Source organism: Panthera leo, chromosome F2 (genome assembly GCF_018350215.1).
Source record: "Panthera leo isolate Ple1 chromosome F2, P.leo_Ple1_pat1.1, whole genome shotgun sequence".
In the NCBI taxonomy this organism is placed as follows: domain Eukaryota; kingdom Metazoa; phylum Chordata; class Mammalia; order Carnivora; family Felidae; genus Panthera; species Panthera leo.
Genome location: NC_056695.1, coordinates 53,922,730 through 53,948,951, shown reverse-complemented (window position 1 = coordinate 53,948,951; position 26,222 = coordinate 53,922,730). Strand labels below are relative to the sequence as shown.

Here is a 26,222-nt window from a genome sequence, read left to right as displayed (position 1 = left end):
CCCGAAAGACAAATAACCCAGTGAAGAAATGGGCAGAAAACATGAATAGACACTTCTCTAAAGAAGACATCCAGATGGCCAACAGGCACATGAAAAGATGCTCAACGTCGCTCCTCATCAGGGAAATACAAATCAAAACCACACTCAGATATCACCTCACGCCCGTCAGAGTGGCCAAAATAAACAAATCAGGAGATAAAGAAATTGTGGTTTATATACACAATGGAATACTACTTGGCAATGAGAAAGAGTGAAATATGGCCTTTTGTAGCAACATGGATGGAAGTGTAGAGTGTTATGCTAAGTGAAATAAGCCATACAGAGAAAGACAGATACCATATGTTTTCACTCTTATGTGGATCCTGAGACACTTAACAGAAGACCATGGGGGAGAGGAAGGGGGAAAAATTATAGAGAGGGAAGGAGACAAACCATAAGAGACTCTTAAATACTGAGAACAAACTGAGGGTTGATGGCGGGTGGGGGAGAGGGGAAAGTGGATGATGGGCATTGAAGAGGGCACCTGTTGGGATGAGCACTAGCTGTTGTATGGAAACCAATTTGACAATAAAAAAAAAGAAAGAAAACTCTGAAAAAGTGATTTGTTTTAGTTGTTAGGAATTGTTGGCTAAAGAGTATCCTAAGACAGAAAGAAGAGTACAGATTATTGAAGTTATATATAATAATAATTATCTAATGATCAGGTTACTTAATTATCAGGTTGTTAGTTGCAGCAGGGTATTTGGTGTCACTGATGAGATCATCCTAGCACTGATGTGCAGAAGGGACCAGGTCTCCACAAGGAAATGATTTCTAACAGCCTCACAAGTGGTTCAAAGTCACAGGAAAGTGGGTGGGGTGGAAACTTGGGGGTGAAAGTGATAGGAATGGAGGTTTATTTGAAGGAGTTAAGTAAGATCTGCCAAAAATCAGAAGAATAGCATCTTTGAAAAATCAAAGGCCACCGTAATATTGGAAATGATTAAAAAACAAAAACACAAAAAGAGGCATTAATGTGGGATGAATTTTTAGTTTGTGAAATCATCATAGTAATTTCTCCTAAGACAAGATGTTTCTGAAGTATTTTATTACATTTTTTTTTCTTAAACTTCCCAGTCTGGGGGGAAATCCTTTGCCAAGAAGGACAGCAGGGAAGCAGTGTAGTGGATGGATCAGGAGATGACATTAAAGAACAATTTCTCGGGGGAGAGGTTCATTGGTCTGTCCACCTGTTTTTCCATTCACACTTGTTAAATGCTTACTTAGTGCGTGCCAACTATTTGATGGGCTCTGTGCCAGACACTATAGATAGAAATGTAAATACGAAAAGCACAGAGCTGCTCCCAGCCTGGCGGGAGTGACTTACATAAACCACCAATTATATTCCAGTGTGTTAGCTGCTATAATTGAGGTGTGTACACTTTTTAAAAGATGTACAGTGTTAGGAGAGGCTAATTGCATGTAAAAAGGTTTAGAGTAATTTCAAAGACCAGGGAGAAGGCCAACAGGATGCAGGGCCAGGAGAAAAAAAACCCAAAAAACAAAAAACAAGCAATAAAAGAGTTGGACAAAAGCCCCTGACCAACAAACTGGGGAACAGAGAAGTTAGGAGGCATAGAAAATTCTCAAAAAGAGAGCAGCAGGTTCCTGGTCTCTCTCTGAGGATTTTCCGCAGTGAATGCTAATCTGTAACACACAGTACCTGACTCCCCCACCCTTGAATGTAGAACCCTACTGCTAGGGCTAAGGCATATGCTAAGTCCAGGGTTCCTGACTCAGACTCACTGGTTTTCAGTCCCAGTTCACTTACTGTCTGTGTGACTTTGGCAAATACTTTAGCTTTTCTGTGTCTCAATACCTTCCATTTTAAAGTAGGGATAACAGTAGTAGCTCTCTCACAGGGTCTTGTGTTCTTTTTAAGGATTACATGAAATAACATGAGTTAAAATTATTAGAACTCTGCCCACACACAGAGTGTACTGAGTAAATTTTAACAGTCAGTATACTTAAAGTAGAAGAAAAAGACTGCTGATTTTTGAGATGTGGGTTTCTGAACTTGTACCCGCTAAGTGGTTATTGGTTTCAAGAAGCGGCAGGGCCAGCTACAGAAGCTAAATGCTATCTATACTGCAGGGAAATGATAGAAAAAAGACAGGATATGAGTCTATTTAACGATGAAAAGCATGGATAGCATAGGTCCTTTAGTGTTGAACAATTTTTTTGAAATAAGTCAGGGAGGCTAGAGTGTCTAGCTAAGCATTATTATTTTCAAATTGCAGTTGAAACCCAGTATTTGATTATGAAATCAATTTGAAGTTTCATTAAAAAATTTTAGTTTGCAGATAATATAGTATTATTTCATAAATTTCTCATTCAAATAAGTAATAATATAATGGCTGACACTGACAAAAGAACACTATATATGATAGTAAGAACTTGATGTATACTTAGTTAATTCTCATAACAATCCTAACAGATAGATCTTATTATCAAATTCATTTTGCAGATGAAGAAACCAAGGGGTTAAACAACTTTACAAGGACAGAGATGATGTATTCCAGAACCAGGGTTTAGACCTGGAAGTCTGGCTCTAGAAGCTATGAGGTGTATGATTATAATATAAAATGTACACCTTACTGTGGGTCTGGGTCAAAAGAATTTCAAAGATACTATGATGAAGAAATGCGCAGCTCCCATCATGCAGCAGCTCTAGGTAAGTGCACTGTCTTTGCAGAATTTCCACTGGCTTGAAAATCATGTTAATGTTCATGTTACTTCTGAGTTTTAGCCATGTGATTTATTTAAAAAAAATTTTTTTTTAATGTTTATTTATTTTTGAGACAGAGAGAGACAGAGCATGAACAGGGGAGGGGCAGAGAGAGAGGGAGGCACAGAATTGGAAGCAGGCTTCAGGCTCTGAGCCATCAGCCCAGAGCCCGACGCGGGGCTCAAACTCACGGACTGTGAGATCGTGACCTGAGCTGAAGTCAGACACTTAACCGACTGAGCCACCCAGGCGCCCCTAGCCATGTGATTTAATCTACTTAAGAATGAAAGAGGAACATAAGAGCATGCAAAAAAGTAAGACATCAAAGTATTCAAGGACATGCTTTCAGAGAGAGAGAAAATGATGAACTACTAGAATGCGCAGGCCATAAAAAAATTCCATTGGTATCATTCATGAAATGTTATTTCAGAAAATAAACATGTATTGTGCATCCCCTATTCCAAGTGTTGTGGGGAGCAAAGATAAATAAAACAGGGTCCCTGGTTCTCAAGAAGTTTACAGTCCAATGTGAGAGACAAACAAACACAAAATCTGAGTTACAATATTACCTGGTAAGTTTGATGATAGAATGTGAAGAAATGCAGTGAGCTCTTAAGTTGTACATAAGAGTGGCCGCCAACTTGGCCTAGAGGATGATTATTATTTAAAGAAAAATTTTTTAACCTTTATTTATTTTTGAGACAGAGAGAGACAGAGCATGAACAGGGGAGGGTCAGAGAGAGGGAGACACAGAATCTGAAACAGGCTCCAGGCTCTGAGCTGTCAGCACAGAGCCTGATGCGGGGCTCGAATTCACGGACCATGAGATCATGACCTGAGCCGAAGTCGGACGCTTAACTGACTGAGCCACCCAGGCGCCCTGAGGATGATTTTTTTTATATTAAATATAATTTATTGTCAAATTGGTTTCCATATAACACCCAGTGCTCATCCCAACAGGTGCCCTCCTCAATGCCCATCACCCACTTTCCCCTCTCCCCCCGACCCACCATCAACCCTCAGTTTGTTCTCAGTATTTAAGAGTCTCTTATGGTTTGCCTCCCTCCCTCTCTATACCATTTTTTTCCCCTTCCCCTCCCCTCTGGTCTTCTGTTAAGTTTCTCAGGATTCACATATGAGTGAAAACATATGGTATCTGTCTGTCTCTGTCTGACTGATTAAGCCTTGCCATGATTCTTGAGAGTGGGAAAGAGAAAGGGGTATTTCAGGCTGAGAGAAGAACATGTGTAATAAAGGAGTGAGAAGGTAGAGCATGTCTATGGAACCAGGAATTATTTCACCTTACTACTGTGAGAAGGTCTTTTGAGATAAACATTTTCTATGTTTCTACAACATCCTAATAAGTGAAGAAGTGCCAAACCTTGCCAAGGTGGTGGCATTCTGCTGGCTCTATTGAGTATGTATAATCGAATAGTAGTGCAGCTGGAAAAAAGAAAATTTCTACAATATTATGCCTGTCCTTAATAAATTCTGGTTGAAATGGCTTACCTAAGGGGTTAGTGTACTTCAAAGATCAAAACACTTTCTGTTGATTGATTGTCTGACTTTCAAGGGAGATGCTGCAGGCAGCAACTTTAAACTCTCCTTGTTTGTGTCAATTAGATGACATTGTGTTCACCACCTCTTCAGGGCACAAAAAGCCACGAGAATATTTTCTCCTCATTCTAGACACATGCTTTTAACAACATGTTTCAACAAGCAACATGAGCTTTTAGCAACCCAGAATTCAGTATAATGGGTAGTGATCCAGTGTCATTTTTAAAATTATTTTTCATGTTTATTTCTCTTTGAGAGAGAGAGAAAGTGCATGAGCAGGGGAGGGGCAGAGAAAGAGGGAGACACAGAATCCTAAGCAGGTTCCAGGCTCTGAGTTGTCAGCACAGAGCCTGACATGGGGCTTGAACCCATGAACCATGTGATCATGACCTGAGGTGTAATTGAATGCTTAACCGACTGAGCCACCCAGGTGCCTCCAGTGTCATTTTTTAAACTTTATTTATTTTGAGAGAGAGAGAGAGAGAGAGAGAATCCCAAGCAGGCTCCATACTGTCAGTGCAGATCCTGATGTAGGGCTCAAACTCAGGAACCATGAAATCATGACTTAAGCTGAAGTCAGATGCTTAACTGGCTGAGCCACCCAGGTGCTCTGATCCAGTGTCATTTTTAAAAAGAATCAGCCCATGCTTGGAAGAATAAGGAGACAAGGTGGTATGTGTCATAGAAATAAAAGCCTTGAGTGTCCCATAAAAGATGTGAGGATCCTATAAATCTGCTGGATGACCCTCAGCAATTTGCTTCAGTTCTCCGAGCCTCAGTTTCCTGGTCTATAAAATAAAGGTGTTGGAATAATTGATGTGTCCTGGTTTTAAACGTCTGATTTTGAGAGTACTTTAGGCTATTCTTGAGAACCAAGAGAAGAGATGCTTACGATTCAGGCAGCTAAGAGTCCTACTATAGCATCTCTCTTACCCCATCATCTCAAAGGAACCAAAATGGAAGAAGTCAGTTTCCTCTCTGAAGTTGGACAAAGCTGTCTTCTGAACCAAGCCCAGGAAGTTGAACCCTCTGGTTGTGCCTCTGGAATTTCATCACATCTGTAAAACTGCTGGGCTCCTACTAACGGCAGACAGGGGTGCTCTATTTGGCTCTCCTGTGTTGGTTTACCTCCACTGTGAAAAAGGCCCAAAGCTCTTCTGCATCATAGACTTAATGCCATTGGCTTACAGAGTCTGTGGAGACAAAGAGCTGCAGAAGAGAACCGAGCAGAAAAACCCACATGATGCCAAAGAATCAAGCTCATGGGGACCTTTAAACCCACTGTACATATGCAGATAGGTCCCCTGGAGAATACAGGGTAAGATCTCCTCTCTGGAGATAATAATTTTATTTACCCCCTTGCTTTTTGTTCTTACAGAATGCATATTAATGTAAGAGAAAAACAGAGCTCTACTGGTATACTGATGCATATTTTATGGTTGTTATGTTGTAAGTTCATCTCTTTTATTGGTTACTCCCTTCACTGTGGCTAAGGAAATGCCAAATCCTACTCCTGTGCTGTTGCTATAGTGATTCCTGAGCGATAAAAGCCAGGCATGAAGTATTCAGGTGAAATTTTTATCCAACTAATGTTTAAATTAAACGTGGATTTTATTTATTAAAATATTTGAAATCCAGTGATCAGGAAAGCTGAAGCACTACTTTCCCAACTACCTTTGCCACTTCCTCTTTGATTGTTGTTTTAGGCATGTAGTTGTCTTCAGCTAAAGCCACGTACTTGAATTTTCTTATTCTCAGGTGAGAATCATGCAGCCGCAGGGAAGGCAGTTGGGTGACTGGCTCAGCAACAGTTTAGCCTATTCTTCAATGGAGCAATCTAATTAAAAAGAGGTTTCATTTTTATTATTTTATTATTTTATTTGGGTATAGTTGACACACAGTGTTACATTAGTTTCAGGTGTATAGCACAGTGTTTCAACACCTCTATACGTTATGCTGTGAGCACAGCAAGGGTAGTTAGCATCTGCTATCATACAACGCCGTTACAATACCACAGACCATATTCCCTGTGCCTTACTTTTACCCCTGTGCCTTATTCATTCCCTAACTGGAAGCCTGTATCTTCCACTCCCCTTCACCCATTTTGCCCATCTCCCCACAGCCCTGTTCTCTGGCAACTACCAGTTTGTTCTTTCTATTTCTAGGCCTGATTCTGCTTAAAAAGAGATTTTAAATGCTTATTTCCCCACCCACTTGAACACTGGCCCTAGTATTCTTATAGTCGCAATAACTATCCTTTGGAAACTTGTTTTTATGTCTGGTTCCATTTTGTAGAATGTCCTTATCTAGTTTTGCTGGGATACTATGCTTATATTTCTGTCCACACATTTCGAGACACAGTAAGCTAACCCATGGGTGGTAGGTCAGAACTTTGACACTGTGTCACATTCACACACAGAAGCAAAGATATGAGAATGAAATGGATGGGAATAGATGGAATGGAGGTTTTGCCAAGACAGCAGTAGAAGGACAGATCATCACTTGGGTACAGCAAATCTGGAGAATTCTCCTCAGCCCTTGCTCAGCATTGCATGGACCAGGCACTGGGAAACTTTTTTTTTTTTTTTTTTTTTTTTTGAGTGGGAAACTTTCTCAGTACTAGGCCAGAGAATTAATAATTTTGGCTTTGCAGGCCATACCACCTCTGTTGTAATTGCTTACGTCTGTCATTGTAGCGCAAAAGCAGTCATGGGCAATAATATATAAATGAATACACGTGGCTGTGTTCCTATCAAACTGTTTATGAACAATGAAATTTGAATCTCTTGTGATTTTCATCTGTCACAAAATACTCTTTTTTTGGTTTTTGTACCCAACATTTTAAAAAATGTAAAAACTATTCTTTGCTCATGGGCCACTAAAATAACAGGCAGTGGGTCTATTTGGCCAGCAGGCTGATGTTTGCTGAACTCTGGCATTGTATGTTAAGGAGATGGAATCTTGGGTGAGATTGTCTCTGAATTCTGGGCTCTTCCTATTTATCTGTTTTACCTTAGATAATTAATTTCTCCATGATTTGGTTTGCTCATGTGTAGAGCAACATTGGTAATGGTACCTACTCACAGAGTTTTTTAAGGTTTAAATAAAGGGACAGATAAAGAGTGTTTTCGCATAAGAAATGCTCACTAATAGAAGTTATTATCATTTCACAGAGGGCCGCAGGCACTATGGGAAATGCTCTGTCATCCTGGGACTGGACTGAAGTAGCCAGATTTGATATCATCAAAGATCCAGGTGACCTAGAAAGAGAATATGACTGTCCTGCCTTTCTTTAGCAGTCACTAAAGTATTAGAGGCCTCCTTCCTTCCACCTGCCCTGGCCGCCTGCCCCTGGCCACTGCCTACTGGCCATCTACAGCCCACTTCTGATGAGTGTTTCCCTATAGAAATGGCTGCTTGTGTTCTGCCTGCCAACACCTTCTGCCACCCATAATTTAATCATCTTCATTTCCCTTCCACTGCAGTTTCTAAATGTTGACACGGTGATTTCAGGACTGGTATCATCATTTCAGATCTGATGATGGCTGTGTTTTATACCTCATAAATCCAGAGAGGCAAATTTTTGCTGAACATTATGCAGCTGTTGGGCAGCAGAGAACTGCCTTCCCAGAGTTGTATATGAAAATACAAAGTTATTTTTTTTAATGATGCTTGTTGTTTTCTCTCCTCATTTAACTGTTCCCATTTATTTCTGGTTCCTGGTCCTTTAGGGCAGCTTAGAGCTGAGGAATATTTGCTTTGAGGAGGAGTGTAAAGGATCTAGACTAAGCATGTTTATTTGGAGGAATTTTGAAAATATCTAGAGGCTATTCTTTTGATGATTTGCTTTCTTTTTTGATAATTGGTTTCAAATCTTTCAAATCTCTTTCTCTCAAGAGAGGCCAAATCAAAATCTTAATTAATTTTGTTTTAAATATACAAGCCACAAGAAGGAATACTGTACCAAAATATTCACTCTCATTTAGGGAGAGCCAGAATTTTGAAGAATTTCATAATGGAGGCCTGTGACAACACTTTTTGTTGCTTCTTAGGAATGAAAAAGAATTTAGGTCTGTGATTCTCTACTGAGTTGTGTTGTAATTAGTTCAGTTTCTAAAAACCTAATTATTCATTGATAAAACTTTGGTTCTGGAGTCAGTTCTAATCATGGTCCTGTCACTTACTAGGCTTTGTGGCTTTGAATATGTTATTAAAGGTCTCTCTGCTCAATTTCCCTCTCTGTAAAAAACAGGTGGTTAATAATCACCGACCCTGTAAAGGAATTGTAGAATTGTAAAGAATAAAAGTCACAATTCATATACAGTTTAGAAAGATGCCTAGCACAGAAGAATTCAGGGGCATGTGGGTGGCTCAGTCTCTCAGGCATCTGACTCTTGATTTCAGCTCAGGTCACGATCTCAAAGTTCTCAGGACTGAGCCCTGCATGGGAGGGACTCCCCACACTGACAGTGTGGAGCCTGTGTAGGATTCTCTACCTCTCTCTCTCTCTGCCCTTCCCCTGCTTGTGCGCTCTCTCTCTCTCTCTCTCTCTCTCAAAATAAATAAATAAACTTTGAAAAAAGAAGTCAATAATGTTGCAGCTCTTTTTACTCGTTTATAATTCAGCAGGGAGTTCACTTGTCTGTACTATGCTCAGATCTTGCTCCCTTTCATTTACTGGGTGTGTTTTCTTGGGCAGGTTGCTTAACATCTCTGAGCCTGAGGTTTCTCATCTGTAACACGAAGATGATAATAGTGCTTAGGAGAAATTGAATTAATACATTTAAAGCATCTAAATCAAGCCCTGACACAAAGTAACGGCCTAATCAGTGTTAGCTGTTATTATATTTGCAATTTGCCAAGGCCCTGTGGTAAATTCTGGATATTTTGAGACAAAAGACATTGTCACTCAGGGACAGTGTGGCAGACTCCACAAACGGTAAAGAAGAGCACGAGTAAGTCATTAATTGTAACACAGGGTGATGATGGTGATGACAGAGGTGTGCACTGGCAGTGATTAGTTTAAGGTAACCGCCCTTAGGAAGGCAGGTAAACTCACGGTGGAGGGGGGTTGCGTGATCCAGAGGAGAGCTGGTGGAGTCAAACAGACCTGGGTTTGGTTCTTCTCCTTGCTCCTTACTAGTGAAGTTCCTTAGCACCTGAGAAGCTCCGTTTTCTTCTTAATAAAATGGCGGGTGATCTTACCTGTCTGCTTCTCGAGAAATACTATTCACTCCACAATGGGCAAATGGGAGATATGTGTAAACTATTGTAATTTTTACCTGGGAGTGGAAGAAGAAAAGACCATTGCCAAACTAGTACTAGGGTTAGAAAAGTAATTATCTCTTGATTTAAATAAGGCTTCATCTCCTGGATTCTACAGACAAAACTTTAACATTCCAGTGTTAGCCTCTGAACTTATAGAGATTCAAACAGCACAAATGACTACTGTACAGACAAAATAATTTAGCTCACAGGAAAAATATGATAAAAGTTTCCAGGAGAGTTATTTAAAAATTAATGCATTGGCTAGTCCTTGGTACAGACCTTACCTGGTGATTACTGTTTTACTGAGAACTCAAAGTGTTTTACTGAAAACTCAAGTCCAGCTAATCCCAAATAATAAGGATTCTGTGGTTCAAACACGAGAAATTGTCGGTTAAACAGATTTCTTCATTACAGAGTGTTTCATACCTTTTAAAATTAGAAAATGTATTGGATATCTCTATGAAGGGATAGAGTATACAACATTTCCCCAATGTATTTGACCATGGAATTCTGTCTTCTCTTCCTTTCCTCCCCCACCCTGCCCACTGTGTGTGTGTGTGTGTGTGTGTGTGTGTGTGTGTGTGTGTTTCATGTCCTAGTCCAGTAGAACTCTTTTGGAAAACGTTGCTTTATCTTTTTATACACCCATATAATGCTCATATACGTCTGCTGCCTCCTACTGACATCCCTGCTAGTGTTCTGAAGGTCAAAATATAATATCATACCAGACACAAAAGTGTTCTTCACATCTCCTGAAACTTATAGGAGTCCTAGAGATTTTCCTTTGAACTGCTTATAGTGAGTTCATAATGAGCATCTTAAAATTTTTTTTAAAGAAAACTTTCTCAAAGCATCAGATTAACACTTTGAAACAGGGGGAAAAACAAATAATAGGAAAAAAAAGGAAAAACGATAGTTGAAATCCATTGCAAATGTGTACTCTGAAAAGTCTTTCATCTTGATTTGAAAGAATTCTGCTTTGTGCATTAATAAAGGTTTTCCCCTCCATCTGATTCAAGCTCATCGTAGAAATTACTTTCAGGTATTGTTTGTACAATGCTCACAACCAGAAAGAAAGCCTATACATGTTGCATAAATAAGGATATGCTGCCTGAAAACAAATGTATCCTTTCAAAGATGAATGAAGAAAACAGCCATGGCCAACAACTAGAACGTTCTAACCGTGGCCATGAGTTGCGAAGTACCTAAACACACAATCAAGGACCCGTGTGAATTCTTCAAATCTGGGTCTATCTGGGAAAAAAGAAACACACTTTTGGTCAAAACTGTCATTTCCATACATTTCCACACATATGAATTTACATACTCATGCAAAACCCCAAATGCACATAAATATTTCTGGAGCGTGTGAGCAGTTTCACGGCAAGACCCACTTGATGCTGGCAGGCACACTTGGTTGGTCTGCTGTCCTGAGCTCTGAGAGAGTCATGGAGCCCGATGGATCCATCTCCACCGGGATCTTGTAACTACACAGATGGCAGCCCTGTTTTTACATGTGGTTTGGCGATAACCACTCAGTTCTTAATGAGGAATAAAAATAGATTTGATAAACTCAGTAAGACTGTAATTAATCTGTAAAAACTATAGAAAATCTCCAATTTGAATATCTTTAAAACTACCCAATAACTCATTCTACTTTTCCAATTTGTTCCCTCAAATTAAATTTGACCTGTCAAGCTGACATAATTCCATGTACATAGGATTACTGAGGGGTTGCAGTAAGATCGTTCCAGAGCATAGAGCTTAGACTCCACACGCTTGAAGGCAAGCTAAATGAGGAAAGTGAGCCTCCCCCTTCATTTCTCAGTAACTTTTAATTTGTCCTCAAAACAGGAATGCTAATTTAGAAACACCTTGTTCTGCTCTTTCTTTACATAAGATTTAAGATATTAATTATAAAAAATGCTCCATTTTTATTTATTTATTTTTAAATAGCAGGTACTTGGTTGTTCAGATTTATCTTAATTGCTTAAGAATATTTTGTGAGGAAAAAATAGAAGTGTAATGTTCTTACTTATCAGCAATTCCATATTCCTCTTTTTGTTGTTCCCAGGGATCTTCTCCTCACAGCTAAAATAACTTAAACCTGACCCGGAGCCTCAGACCTGCCCAAGACCCTTTGATGTAGAACTGTTTTTCACATCCCCACTTTGCTAGTAAGAAAACAGACAAAAAAGGTGGTAAGAAACTCACCCGGCTTCTGTGGAGCAGAGCTGGGATTTGAACTTGGGTGCCCTGTCCTTGGAGCCTGTGCCCTTAACCACATGCTCTGGGCCTCTGCAGTGCCTACCATTTGAACAGACTCATTCTTTGGGACCTCCTTTACTTAAGCGGGATGGAAAACAAGAAGCACACGTGAGAGTGCTCCCCACCCCCCCACCCCCCGCCACTGTTGAATTCTAGAACATGAGCTCCCAAAACAGCCACTGTAACTGTGCTTTCTTCCCCCATGACACTTTGTTTTTAAAAATGTTTGTTTATATATTTTTGAGAGAGGGAGAGACAGGCAGAGCGTGAGTGGGGGAAGAGCAGAAAGAGAGGGAGACACAGAATGTGAAGCAGTCTCCAGGTTCTGAGCTGTCAGCACAGAACCATACTTGGGGCTCAAACTCATGAACAGCAAGATCGTGACCTGAGCCGAAGTTGGACATTTAACCAACTGAGCCACCCAGGCGCCTCAGCCCCCACAACACTTTGAAGGAAATGGTATTCACTAGGATGCATAAATGCCACTGCATCTGTGAGATACTAGTCTCGTTAGAGTGTCATCATATTTCATATATAAAAATCAACATGGCTAAGTGACAAATACTTTTTTTGAGAAACCAACTTCTTTTTTTTTTTAATGCTAAGGGGGAAGGTAGTACAAAGACAGAACACTGAATTGGTTTCATCACGGTTATGTTTTGCCTGGCATAACACTCTTAATGATGAAGACAGGAAAGTGTTTCGATGCTGGTATGATCAGGTGGATGAATCACTACCTTTAAAGCAATACCTGTGAGGAATTGTGGGTAATTCAGGCTCACATGCTGTAATATTCAACAGGCACTGATCTGTGTCCCAAGTAAATTCCTCAGAGCTTCCTCCACTTCTGCAGTTCTCTGTATCCTTATCAAATTTTTCTTCTTAGGGCCCCTTCCTTCTCTTGACTGGGAAAAGGCCCTCTGATACACTAATAAACCCCTGTGTGTTTGACCCCTGCACTCTCCACAAGCTCGTTGAAATCGTGATGGCTTCACGTAGATCTCAACGTGCAGTCTCAGTCCTGTTTTCATCAGTGGCCAGTTCCTGCTGATGGGCACCTAGCGCCCCACTGATCTCTCATAACTGTCTGCACAACTTTTGCAGTAATTCACATTTCCTGCAAAGACTGCAAAACTTCTGTATCATCTCCACTGCCTCAGCTTCAGCGATTGAAGACTTTCTTTGTAATCTCCATACTGTAAGTGCACAGCTTCAAAAGTATTTGTTGGCAATGTTGAATGAAGTCACCTGACACAAAATGTGTTTTATTAAAGCCCACCCTCATATTGGATAATATTCTCATTCCTAAGGAAGGAAGTAGTATGTCATCTTGGGAAGTATGATTTGTGTAGGGAGTATTTCTTCTTAGAAACTGCAGCAGATGTTGCTATTTCCTTCTTAATATTCATTTCCCGCTGAGCAATGTACTTTGCTCTGGCTTTAATTCTCAGTTCCTCTTGAAGCTCTGAAATGCAAGTGGAAGTTGCTCTTCAGGATTTGAAGGAAATCTTCAAGAAATCTGTAAGGGAGCTGGGAGGTAAGTTCTTTGAATTTTTGTCTCTTCCTGGAAAGTAGGTGCAATGGTTGGAGATCTAGCAGCCTTCATGGACCGTGAAGTAACTTTAGAGGTGCTAGGACTTATCTTATTGATAGAAGAAGCCTGAGTTTCTTATGTTCATGGACAAACCAGCTCAAGACTCCTACTTCTTTTATGTGAAAAAGAAATACTTTTAACTTTGTTTAAGGTATAATTTTTGTTTGTTTCTTTAACTTTAATGTCATTTGCAGACAAATGCAATTCTAACCAATAGAGAAGTTAATTAGGCTAACTTAAGTGAGTATCCAATTAAATTTTAAGTGGCATAGTACAGGCAAAACATAGGAATTCAGTAATACCTTAAGACCTTCATAAGAGAATAAAGCAAGTTTCTAGTCCTAATTAGGGTGGGTTGTGAATCACTGGCAAAATAGGAAATGCAGCTCAAAACTGTCATGAGCAATTAATTGGAAAATATGAGAAGCAGCTTTGTAATGCATCAGCTTCGCTAGGCTGAACTACTTTTCTCAGAATTCCTTTTTCTGTATGTTTCCAGATAGGGTGAGCCACAAGGGAGCTCCTTGCAAGCTACGTGGGGGGCAGAAGGGAAGCTACACACACTTTGTAACTCACACAACATGTCCAACCCATTCACTAGAGGCAGCAGTCAGGCCTGCAAGCGTCCCACCTTCCTCGGGATCCTTCTTCAGCATCTCTGAATCCTGGGCCAGTTGTGTGAGTTTAACTCCGTGATGAAAGGCCCTGATTTCCGTAGATACTTACATCATCAAGGTCAGACAGAGGCAATAGGCAACCTGTGTCAGAGGAAACCTGTGTCATCACAGGGATTTCAGTCTTTCCTTGTGGGTTCCAGATCATGTTCATGGATTCCAACTTTTCCTTGCTCTCCCCTCCTTTATCTCCATCTTCCGTTCCTGGGAATGACTGTCTAACGAGTAGATTTTAAGCTCTAACGAGATGCAAAGACATTAATCTTGAAAAGACCACTTAACCAGCTGCCACAGTTTCAGAAGTTCCAATCTCTGTGACAAATCCCTTCAGTAAACTGTAGTGGTTGCTGTTTTTATTAGGATTGTGTCATAGGGATTAAAAAAGAGAGAGAGAAGATGTGATAAAAATCCATGGAAGAGGAATCATTAGAACTCAGTATCTGATTACTCTTGATACTTAAGGGGAGATCGAGTAATGGAATGTGAATTCCAGCCTCCAGAATACAAGGGACTTAAAAAAAAAAAATAAAGAAATGACTCTCCATATTGGTAAGATAGTAAAAGAAAAGCTTCATTAATCAGGAGAATCAAACAAACAAGTGTGGAATATGGCAGAGATAAAAGTAAAAGATAGGGATATCTGCTTTATCCAGAGACAAAGCAGTCTGGAATGTGGCAGAGAAATGTGTAAATGAATATAAGGAAGAACATTAGCCATCCATAAGACAAACCCCTGGGTACATTGCTGAACTTGAATCTCTGAAGAGCCTTAACGGGAAATTTAAACAGGTGAAAATTGACTGATTGCGTCACTTTTGTTTGGAGGAACCCAGCTCCAAGCTTGTGTAACCCCATGATCTTCTACTTTGGGGACGATACTGCTGCAGGTACCTGAACGGGACCATGAAGGAAATCAGGAAGGTAGCCAGGGTTGTAGTGTGGCTGAGCTGAATCAAGGGCCACTGTGGCTAATGGTATGTTAGCTCTGTGTAGCTCTGGAGATGGGTTCCAAGCTTGGAAAATGTCATGCAAGCTTCCCTACAGTCCCTGAACACTCCTTAGATGCCATTCCCATTGGCCCGTAATGATTAAATACACAAGGTAGAAAAAAGTGAAAAGATCTCATTACCTTCTTTAAGACACTTTTGTTTCTCTGATGAAGAAGACTGAGTAGTAGGTACCATGCTGTTGAAAGAGTTAAAGGAAAAGTTTGGTAATTAATAAAACCAAATGAGATATGATGAGCTGCACTTCAGCAGGAGTAGTGCAAGGAATAATTGCACTTTCAATAGTTGTTCCCAGCAGTACATCACTGATCATCTCCCCTGTGTAGTGAAAGAATTAGGAAGGGACTCAGGAGAGGGTGGGGAAGCAGGGACAGCAAGACAGAACTGCGGAGGGGCTGTGCCAAATAGTCACCATGACCTCGCCTGATGACAGCTCAGCTGTCTGAGATATCCCCAATTATACCCACATTTTTACTGAATTAAGTGGGAAACAATTCTTAAGCTTTCTAATGGAGAAAATATTGATGTTCTGGCAACATTTCTTTGAAGGCAACCTATGAAAGGGTTAGGATGAAAACAATCTTTTGGCTTAGAGCACTGAGGAAGCACATTATTAACACGAATATTCAGAATAGAAGGCACTGAGATAGAGACAGAAACTATTTTTGTTGACCCTGGTATGTGCCTGAAATGTTCAAAGTTCTGATGTCCTATTTGGGAAGAGAAGTTATTGAAGACTAAACATATCTGAAACCTGGAAATCGTTTGGGATTAAGGTTTTCAACAGTTGATTCTATAAAGCATATAAGGAAATGAATGCAGAGAAAGGTTAGGCCCCTTTTCTAAGTTAAAGGAAGAGAATAAACACGGTGTTCTTTGCAGTCACCTTGCTTGACCCATGACCCAGGATCACTTCTCCCAAAGTGTATATAATGCTCCTTGAGTGCCGTAGTCAAATTTAGTCAATATCTTGTCCTCTCCTTGAGGGCAGTGAGTGCCTCAAAGTAATAAGCATGATAAAACACTTTTTAGAATAGTTGGACTGGTCCAGGTATTGTTCAAGGCTTTTCTCCTGTATCCATCCATGTAGTCCTCATAACAATCCTATGTGATAGGCACTATTATTATTTCCATTCTACAAATGCAAATGCACAGATATAGGCACAGCAAGGCTATACAACTGGCTCAAGGTCACAGAGCTTGTAAAGGGCTAACTGGAAGTCTATTTTCAGAATCTGGTTGTACACAAGCACATTGTGTAGTTACAAAGAAATGGGTTACCCTAGAAAAACAGCATCTGTATAATTATATGTGAAAATGCTCACTGGTGGAAGCAGTACTTAACATGATCTTTTCTTACTGATTCTTTTTGGACTAAGAAGCCATTTGCACTACAAAAGTTAAAGGGAGAGTTGGGCAACTCTCTTATGACAGAATAAATTGGAATGCCAGAAGAGATGTGAATTTTTATTATTGATTAAACATACTGCTGTGTGTGTATATGTTTGGACATGAAATATCTGCAAAATGAACTTTAACTTCATGTGTAATACTTCATTTTAACTTCTAAATTTTAGTTACCACCATGAATAGGTAGGAATACCACTTAGCAACTTCTGTGCTAAATTTTAAGATCAGATGAGAAAACATATGTGAAACTTTTTCTTCATCAAGATTCTGTATGCATGACCATTATTACAATGGCCTTGACTATAGCCCTAGTGTAGCAAAGACCAGTATTCCAGTTTCATTGTGTAAATGAGAACCTTGAATGTTTGACTTGTTGAAGTCACAGCAAAAGTTGAATGCAAAGCCAGGACTTACTTGAAACCAGCAATTCTGAGTCCCAAGTCCAATGCTATTTTCATTATGCTTCATTATGTAACGATTTGGGATATGTTAAAGACAATTGCTATGTATTTGTCCAATATGGATAATGTAGAAAGACCAAGTGTCCCAATTGGTCCAGGATCAAAAAAGTTCTCTGGACATGGGACTTTTCAGTGCTTAAATCTAGAAAGTCCTCAGAAAACTGGGACTAGTGGGTCACTTTCTGTAACTCTAATTGTTTATGTGATTTAAAAGAAATACAACAGTTGTCGGTTTTAATGGCCATATGTTTATATAGGGGGAAAAACATGAAAAGATTAACATGCCATTAGGTGGGTTGTCATTGAGAGTGAATTAAAAAATAAATGGAAATATTTATTACTCACATTAAAAACTGAAAGAAATAAACATGGCGGAGTGTGACTGCTCCTCTTTCAACTCATTAAAAACATGTCACCATAAAGCGTAGGAGTATGGAAAAGCTTTGAGTGGAGGGAAGTTAGTGACCAGTGAGGTTTGAAATATTGTTCATAGACAGATGGGATATTTTTCCCTGAGTACTTTATGAGAATCTAATGAAGGTTGGAACAAAAAGCCTGTTTTTCACAATTAAATTGAAAGTGTCAATGGAATTTTTAGAATTATAGTTGACTCCTGAACAACATGGGAGTTTGGGGAGTCAACCCCTGTGCACTCGAAAATCCAGGTATAACTTTTGACTCCCCTCAAACTTAACTACCAGTAGCCTCCTGTTGACTAGAAGCCTTGCTAATAACATAAACAGGCTGTTAATGCATATTTTGTACATGATATGTGTTGTATACCATATTCTTACAATAAAGTAAACTAGAGAAAAGAAAATGTTAATAAGAAAACCGTAAGGAAAATCCATTTACAGAACTATACTGTAAAAAATCTGCATATAGGTGGATCCACGCATTTCAAATCCATGTTGTTTAAGGATAAACTGTACATGGGTATGGAAATGGAGAATTTAGATTACTACTTCTTGATCGCTAACATTTACTGAAAACCTACTCTGTTCCAGACACTGTTGTTCTACATTTAATCCTCACAACTCTGTGAAGGAGACATTATCATCCCCATTACATATATGGAGAGCTGAAGCATATTCAACATGCCCGAGTCTATGGCAAAGCTATGATACAAATCCAAGCCAAACAGCTCCAGAGTCCGTGTTCTTTTTTTTTTTTAACATTTTATTTTATTTTATTTCATTTATTTATTTATTTATTTATTTATAAATACATGAAATTTATTGTCAAATTGGTTTCCATACAACACCCAGTGCTCATCCCAACAGGTGCCCTCCTCAATACCCATCACCCACCCTCCCCTCCCTCCCACCTGCCATCAGCCCTCAGTTTGTTCTCATGTTCTAATCTCTATGCGGCATCTAGTTAAGAGCATAACAGGAAGTGGGGGAAATGTTTACTTATATAGCTCTCACTTTGAAATCATTTCCAAATGTATAAGAAGTGAAGTATCCGGGAAGGGCCATAAGGAGGAACAGCTACTGGCGGATCAGGGATGTAGTGGGGAAGGGTTACCGACAGATGCATTATTAACGGGCGTCTTAGAGGCACCATTTTCCCTTCCTCTTCGTCTTCTTATTAAGCAGTCTCCCCTTCAGTGGTAGTCTCTGAGAGTCCATAGCTCTTGCGTTGTTTGAATACCTAAACAAGACGAAAAGAAAAAGAAATCCATGAATCAGTTTCATCCTTGGCCCTGTCCCTGCCCAGTTTCCTTGAGGAAATCTGTGGTTCATTCTGTACCTTATTTCTTTTTTAAATGGAATTTTGTTAAGGAGGATTTTCCACAATTGGAATATGGGAGGGGATTATGGTTAATTTGTTATAGCAATAGCAATACTCTTGTAGAAAGTGTCCCGTAGAAATCACTCACATTCAAGATGGGGGTGAGAGAATGTTCTCTGCCTCTGTGATTATATTAACAACCACAGATATCAACTTTTTGTCTATAGAATAATATTTAAATGTGAGACATAGTAAACAGAGTATATTCATTCTGGTCTCTTCTATTCAGAGTACTTTACACAGACTTTTCTACAGGGGTAGATTATTTCAGACTTATCCTCACAATGATGAAGTATCTACCTCCTTTGTTATGAAGGAAAGACAAATACTGATAGATGAGCACCAGGAGTAAAGTTCCTACACATCCCAAGCCACTAATTGCATGTTTTAAAAGGCTTATGTAAGATTGGTGCTTTGTGGGGAGAGAAGAAAAAGCAGGCTTTGGGGTTAGACTTCGATTCAAATTCTGGTGGCTTCTCTTCTTAGCTGTGTCATCGTTCAAGTTTGTCACCCTCATTTTCCCTATCAGGAAAAAGAGATGATAAAACCAACCTATCTAACTCACAGAAATGTGAAAATTAAATTAAGTCATGGAATTAAAACTTTAATAGATAGTAGACAAACAGTAGGCATATATTTATTATATAGACTTCCTGTGGAGTTTCCTACAAGCCTTAGACTTCCTTATGGGCAAAAATAGAGCAGAAATGGATTATCAGTAGTAGTCAAGTTTGTCAAAGTTTCCCTGCCTGTGGACCTAAATCTATCTGCTTACACAGGCATCAATTTGAGTGTGCTGTTCCATCCTTAGACAGATGCCAATTTGCAGAGGAAAATGTCGTGCTTACAGATTTCATTCAAATAGGCTTCGCTTCTAATGCTACTTGTGTGATTGCAAGTCTAGCCAGAACCCTTGAATTTTTGCTTCTTGAGAGCTGGTCAGGAAACTTTCCCACATGCGTGCCACATGAACCCGAGATGGCAGAATTAATGTTCTAGTCATTAAGAATTAAGAGAAATCTAAATTTTTTTTACAGTTAAAATATGAGCCCATAGGTTAAAATGAGTAGAGGTTGGCACTTGGCAATTTATTTTCTTCCAACTTTTTCGCAAGTATATCTGAACAAGACAATAGAGAGTTAAGAGCAAGGTAAGGATTAACCTTTTATTGTCTAGTATACTTTAAAATTAACATTGTTTATCCTTAACTACTCACATTGATACACATGCCCTCATATGCACTTGTTTACCCGTTTATGTGAACCACCTGGAAAAACTCCCAAAGTATAATTGTTACTAATACATTATATATAATTCAGATTTTCTTCTTTTAAGGGAGATGGTGAATTCTGAAGGCAATTACAAGAAACTGAATAATGGTTGCCCTTTAGAACCTATCTCTTCAGTGTTCTCATTTCTTTGCTTTCATTCCTGTCTTTTTACATCTTCATTAGAGACATTCATTATAATTGGGCATTTCTAATTGAAATAAAGTTCTCAGAAGTTATTGCTGCAAGCACAAGGAAGAAAATGTTAATTTTCAGATTGATTAACAGTATTTTTAAATTACAGAATGATTGTCCAAACTTCCCAACCATGACAACTCAGATAAAGTAACTAAGATTGGGGAAAATTATGAATGCATTATGTGTTTTAAATCTGTGTGCTTCTACTCACAATGGTAGATTTGTTTATCTATACCCCATAAATGCAGCTTGACACACAGGAGGTGGTGTAATGTTTTATTAACTAGATATTATGACATGCTAGTGAATGCTTACCCAATCCATGTAAAGGGAACCAGTTTATTCAACAAGTCATGGTGCTAAATGATTGAGTAGACCAGTGATTTGACTCAGAATTACACTTTTAGCTTTCACATCTTATTAACCTTTTCATACTCAACTCTTACTAGTCTCATGCAAAATTTTCAGGTCCCGGAACTTCTGATACTCTCTCTTGCTTTTTTTTCTTCATATGCTTTTGCATATGCCGTTCAGTCTTCTTGGAACATACTTTCCTGTCTACTGAAACATCCGTATTCCCTGGCTAATATTTTCATGCATCTATCATTCAGTCATCCATTTATACATTTGAGAGTCAAGCACAGTCCAGCTCTAGCACATGCGCAGCATGTGGGTGGGAGGGGGATATAGTCATGAACAAGACGCTCATGGCTTTTCCACTCAAGGGATTTGCAGCTCTGGCAGAGGGTTTCTCCATCCAATCCCTTTCCTGTGTTTCTTCTCAGCTTTGTCACTGATGGGGAGAGTCTGTTACTCTAATAACTTTGACATTAAAGAGAAAGACAGTCCATAGTCACAGACACAGGTTTGCTTGCCGTATAGATTAACTTACCTGAGAGATCTATAATGAACCAACACCTCTAAGAATCCACCATAATCTTCCCATAAAGGAGCCAGGAACAAGGCCATTCCTGCCTTGACCTTCAGTGCAGCACTATTTCTGGGGAGCAGGAACCTTAATTCAGTAGCAAAGAGAATTAGAATAATTCTAATAGAATTATTAGAATTCTATAAAAGAATAGAGGCAAATCCTGACATTCACTTCTTTCTCTGAGTTAGAAGTCTCTTGTTAGAGTTACTGTGTCATTCTGCTCTCACTATATTATAATTATCTGTCCCTTTGCTCATTTTTCCCACTAAACTCTAAGATTCCTCCTAATCTTTGTGTCCTCAGAGTCTATCCCAGAGCTTAGCACATAGCAGATGCTCAGTAAATATTTAATGAATGAACCAGAGCAGCCACCAGGTATGGTAGCGAAGGTAACCTGATGTATATCCACAGGGAAGCCACTCACATAGACCACAGTGTGCGTATTATTGACTAGAATTTCTCTGTTGCACAGCCACATGCTGTGACTCTGGAAATAAGCTAACAGTGTTACTGTCTGATAAGTGGTAATATGGTAGTGTGTCTAATTTCAGGTGCTAAACGTATTGTACTTCCATTGTTAGTGCTTGATCATACATTTAAGGGTGAGGGAAAATAGATTAGAAAACTCGTCTGTTCAAAACACCCCACAGTACACAATGTATTCTATTTACTGCTGATGAATATAAAATGGAATTTAGACTCAATACACTTGGGTTTGAGTTAAGATGCTGTCTTAATGGGTAGATAACCACAAGAACATTTATTCTCTACTTTCAGTCTCAGTTTCTTCATTTGTGATACCAAGGTAAAAATATCTAGCTCTCCTATCTGAGGTCTACAGGTCTATCCACTTTATTGTTCTCTACAACCATATTTTGGTTTTACTGATATTCTGCATTGATCTTTCTGTTTTCAATTTCTTTGATTTCTACTCTTCACAGTTTCCTTCCTTATGTGTGATTTCAGTTTAATTTGTTCTTCTTTTTCTATTTTTTTAAATGTAGAAATTGATCATTGACTTCAGAACATTCTTATTTTCAATAATAAAGAAAAGAGGGTAACTCTGAGGGGTCCCTGGGTAGCTTAGTCGGTTAAGCATCCGACTTTGTCTCAGATCATGATCCCACAGTTCGTGAGTTCGAGTCCCGTGTCCCGTGTTGGGCTCTGTGCCGGCAGTGCGAGCCTGGAGCCTGCCTCAGACTCTGTCTCCCTCTCCCTCTCTCTCTCTGCCCCTCCCCTGCTTACTCTCTCTCCTCTCTCTCAAAAGTAAATAAACATTAAAAATTTTAAAAAACAGGACAACTTTGAATTAAACAAAAACATTTTTGAAGTGTATTTGTCAACATGTACATAAAGCTATTAGTAGATAATTGAATGAATATTTAAAAACATTTTTGTAACAAGTTTACTGGGGTATTGTTTTGGCCAGATTAAAAACAACTAATCAAAAGTTGTCCACAAATAACTAGTTATTTAAAAATGGGTGTCTAGGTACTAAAGAAACTATGGGTGAGTGGAGAAAACATTAAGCTTCAAAGCAGAACATCTGATATTTTTTAATTTAAATTTTAGTTAGTTAATATATAGTGCAATATTGGTGTCAGATGTAGAGTTCAGAGATTCATCACCCACGTACAACACCCAGAAGAGAAATCTCAATTCCAGTCGAAATTTCCTGAGCAATCTTGAGCAGGTCATGTCACCTCCTTTCAGAGGTGTGCAAATTATGACCCAAAGACCTGTTTTGTGGATCTGCCATCGCTTCTGTGGAAACAGTTCCACTGGAACGCCACCACACTCATTCGTTCAAGTATGGTCTGTGCCTTTCACGTTGCAGTAACAGAGCTGTGTAGTTGTGACAACGGCTTAATGATCCACAGTGTCTAAAATAATTACTCTCTGTCCCTTCATAGAAAAAGTTTACTGACCTTAGCATTACTGCCCCTGCTTCTTTATCTGTAAAATAGGAACGATAGCCCCTATTCTTCACAGGGCTTTTGCCAGGATGCTCACTTTGGTAAATTTGTGTGGAAACCTTTAGTGCAGTGCTTAGCATATAGCCATTGCACAACTGACGCCCTTCTAAAATTCCCACCCACCACCCAATGGTTGATTTAAGACTAAGCTATTCTCTTTTTAACCTTATGTTTATAAGGCGAAACAGTTATGTGCCAGAAAGCAAAATTCCACATTTTCCTTTTTAAAAACACTGTTATTTGCTTGTCATCATGGCTTTGTCAAACGGTATACTCTTTATCCATCTTTGTCATAAATAATTTAAATAACCAGAGGAGATTTTAAATGCTGTAGCTGATGCAGTGCCGAACTCCAGAGACTTCATGCAAATGGAAATGAGATAGAATATTTCTGAGTCTTTAAGTGGTAAAGATCATAATTTTCCTTATACAGCAGCAAAAAAAAAAAAAGCCTATAATAGTAGTCAAGATTCTTGGTGGTTCTTTCCTAAATGACATTGTTAAAGATACAGGATTTTTTTGCTTTTGTGCTTGATGTTTAGAAATACATTGCATGCACAATGAAATGATAATTTGGAAAAAAATAAGGGGCTGCTGCATGCTGTGTATACTGTAATTCTTAGCTAGTCATGCTGATTACAGCGAGTAGGTAAATAAGGAGAGGAAGTCACAGGGGGTATTTCCTCTTTGCAGAATTGCCTTTATTAAATTGTTCTCTACTGTGATCGTCAGCCTATATTGAGGTAAAATATAAGAACATTAGTAAGCACATCCTGTTTGATCTTAGGACAATAATCATGTATCCATCCTGATAAATTGCTGTTTCTATGTTATAAACCCTGTGCATTGAGGAACTGATCAGATTTCCATTTGCCAGTAAACTTGGTAGAATGCTCTGAGCCGAATTTGTGATTTAGTTGTAGCAATCATATGGGTCTTTATGATGTACATTTTACAATCATCTCTAGTCGTGTTTTATGTCCGTTGTTTCTTCCTTTTGATCTGTTTTTATTTACACTACCTAAGTAGTAATTTTGGAAGTCACACTCTATCTTTTCTGGAACAAGATTGGGTATAAATAGGTAATAGGGTAGTGGATAATTTCCAGTGAAGTGCTAATATGTCTTTTGGTTCTCTCCTCAAGATACCTTATAAATAACACAACAAAATAACTCCCAGCTTAACACTTGATAAACCTTATAATTTATTAAAAAATGTTTTTAAATGTTTATTCATTTTTTGAAAGAGAGAGACAGAGTGTGAGTGGTGGAGGAGCAAACAGAGAGGGAGACACAGACTCTGAAGCAGGCTCCAGCCTCTGCCCTGATGTGGGGCTCGAACTCACAAAATGTGATATGACCTGAGGCTGAAGTCCGAAGCTAAACAACTGAGCCACTCAGGCACCCCAGTAAGTCTTACAATTTAAAGAGAACTATTTAGACGATACGGGAGCCACCTGCTCTCCGGACTAGATCACAGCACAGAGGGGATGTCCTGAGTTACCTTTCTGGAGTCGTCCACAGCCAACTCTGGCCCCAGGGCAGCGGAGGCGGGAGAGATTAACACGATTGTGGCTGCTGTCTTCTTTCTCACAAGGCTAGTTCGAAAACATGGTAAATTGAAAAAAGGAGCAGTTGAGAGGTTTGAAATTGACTCTTAAACCTCAAGAAAAATACAACATCACTGGTGCCCAGAAAAACCATCAAAAGAACAGGTCTATGGATACATCTGTGTCAGTACAGTTCAGAGAGTCGACCCTGCTGTCCTGAGACATCTGCATGAGAACAGCTGCATCTCTGAGACATCTGCATGAGAGCAGCTGCATCTCTTACACCCATCTAGGTTTGCGAAAGGAACTCACTCTGGGTGGGTCTACGTGAGGTGTGCTGTGGGTACAGAGAGAAAGACAATGTTGCCAGCTTTGAAAATGAGGATGAGAACAAGATGAAATCTCCAAGAAAGTTACCAGGCCTCTTGATAACGTTTTCTCTGAGTTCAGGATCCTGACCTAACAATGAGGAAACAAGCAAGAAGGAGTGAAACCCAATTCCATGACTGCAACCCCAAGCCCCCTGTATCACATTTCACAGTGGATATTCCTGCATCTTCCATTGTGGCATCCTTTGCTCAGAAAAAAAGCCAGGAATGTGCTGAGGGAATGGCCATCAGAATCAGTACCCTTCTCCTATTCCATTTGTTATCCAAATCACCAAAGGAAGAATGAACCATTTATCACCCAAATCCCTCCTGGAATGCGTTGTGACCAGAATCACTGGATTAATCCTCAGGTGTTAGCACCTCACTAGCTGCTTTTGATTCTGTTGGTGTCAATGATGAGAAAAGGTAGAATAAGTCTGACCACATATTAAAAATAAACGTTCAGGAGCGCTTGGGTGGCTCAGTCAGTTAAGCATCGGACTGTTGCTTTCGGCTCAGGTTGTGATCTCAACTGTTTCGTTTAGTGGATTCAGCACCCCCGTCAGATTCTGTGCTGGCAACTCGGAGCCTGCTTGGGATTCTCTCTCAACCTTGTACTTATTTGCACTCCGTCTACTGTTTTGTGCCTTCTTCCCTTTATGTAACCTGCTCACCTGTAAGGAATTCTTTTGTCCCTTATCCTAAACTCAGTCAGGCTTCATATTCTCTAGAACCTTCCCTGTTAACCCAGGTTGAATGAAATGATCTTTGTTGGTTTTCATACTGCCCTGTACCTACCTCCATTATTTCTCTCAGCATATTACATATGAAATTCTCCTTTGAAGTGTCTGCCACAATTAGACTAAGAGGCTCTTTGATGGTGTGGGCCATATCTTATTTCATTCTCCTCAGTGCCAACTACTTTAGGTGTTGAGAAAAGATTTATTGAGTTAAACTGAACTGAATCAGGCAAGCAGTAAGGAACCAGGGAGCACGTAGGCACTATATGCACCATAGATCACATACTCAAACACAGAGCATGACAGATAAATAAATAATCGCGTGTTCTGTCAAAGGGGGGCAGCTCCTCTAATCCAGATGATCAGTTGTTACCAAGTGGGATTGCAGT

The 26,222-nt window shown here is 39.4% G+C and overlaps 1 pseudogene; it reads left to right on the top strand.

The window, feature by feature from the left end:
- Positions 1-13,330: 13,330 nt before the first annotated feature.
- Positions 13,331-25,482, top strand: LOC122210599 (annotated as a pseudogene).
- The last annotated feature ends 740 nt before the right edge of the window (positions 25,483-26,222 follow it).